Source organism: Nothoprocta perdicaria, unplaced genomic scaffold, assembly GCF_003342845.1.
Source record: "Nothoprocta perdicaria isolate Ctin4 unplaced genomic scaffold, notPer1 scaffold_613, whole genome shotgun sequence".
Taxonomy (NCBI): domain Eukaryota; kingdom Metazoa; phylum Chordata; class Aves; order Tinamiformes; family Tinamidae; genus Nothoprocta; species Nothoprocta perdicaria.
Window position 1 is genome coordinate 32776 of NW_020455881.1, and position 1534 is coordinate 34309.

Genomic DNA, 1534 nt, shown 5'->3' on the forward strand with positions numbered 1-1534 from the left:
ACCCACCTCCATGGGTGTCACCCACCTCCATGGGTGTCCTGCACCTTCCATGGGTGTCACGCACCTCCCATGGGTGTCACCCACCTCCATGGGTGCCCTGTTCCCGGCTTTGTCCTCCCATGCTTGCACCAGCTCCCCAACCTGCGCCCGGTCCCGGTGCCCCCCGGCCACCCCCGTCCCCGAGCGGCCACGTGGGGGCAGCGGGGGGTGACACGGGGAGAGCGGGGGGGGGGCACCCAGGCGAGGAGGGGCCGGCCGCAAGCCCCTCCCCCCCCAGCACCCATGGGTGCCCCTTGGGGACACGGTGGCACCAGTTGCCCCCACGCGGGGCCCAAAATAGCTGTGGGTGCCACCACCCCCCCCTCCAGTGTCCCCATCACCCCCCAGCGCGGGGGTCCCCGGGGCGGGGGGCGGATCCGCTGGATCAGGGCAATTCTAGCCGGGGGTCAGCGCCCCCCCGGGCCCCTCCCCCCCGGCACCCTATTTTTAGGCCGGCTCCGGTTACGGGTGGGATCCGGTGTCGGTGCCGGGGACCCCGGCGGGGGGACCGGGAGGGCCGGGCGGCCCCGGGCACCCAGGGGTGGGGACTTGGGGGCTGGGAGCCCCCCCCCCCCAGGGAGGGCAGGGGGGTGTTGGGGACCCCCGCGGGTGCAGGGGGCCCTTGGGGGGGGTATAGGGGCTGGGGAGCCCCCCAGGGTGCCCATGGGGTGCCCCACACCTCGGGGGTGTCCCTTGTCCATGGGGTGCCCCACACCCCCAGGGCGCCCTATAGGTGCGGGCTGCCCATGGGGTGCCCCATAACCTTGGGCGTTCCCCTTGTCCTTGGGGCGTCCCCAGGGCCCACAGGTGCCCCACAAGCCCAGGGCGCCCCATAACCCCAAGGTGCCCCATAACCCCAGGGCACCCCATAACCCCAGGGCGCCCCATATAGCCGGGGGGCCCCCAGCCCTATGGGTGCCCCACCACCCCACAGGGCGCCCCATAACCCCATGGGCGCCCCATAACTACACGGGGTGCCCTGAGGGTGCCCCTGGGTGCCCCATAGTCCTGGGGTCCCCCACAATTATGGGGGGCGTGTGCGCATGCGCGGGGGGGGGGCGCGAGGGGCTGGGAAGGGGCGAGGAGGGGCGTGTGCGCATGCGTGGAGGCAGCCGGCCGGGGCGGGAGGGGCGTGTGCGCATGTGCTGCCAGGGAGGGGCGAGCGAGGGGAGTGTGCGCATGCGCAGGAGGCCCGTGGCCGGGGACGGGCGAGTGCGCATGCGTGGAGGAGTGAGCGCTGGAGCGGTGGTGCGTGCACATGCGCAGAAGGCGAGCGGCTGGGGCGAGATTTGTGCGCATGCGCGGGGGGGGGGGGGGGGGGGGGGGAACCGTGGGTGCGCACACGCGTGTGCAAGGACGGGGGGAAGGGGGGAATCGTGTGTGCCGGGGAGCACGCTTGGCCATACCTGGCACCCATACCTGTGTATGGCACCTGCACCCATGTATGGCACCCATACCTACCCGCAGCACCCATGTATGGCACCCATACCTACCT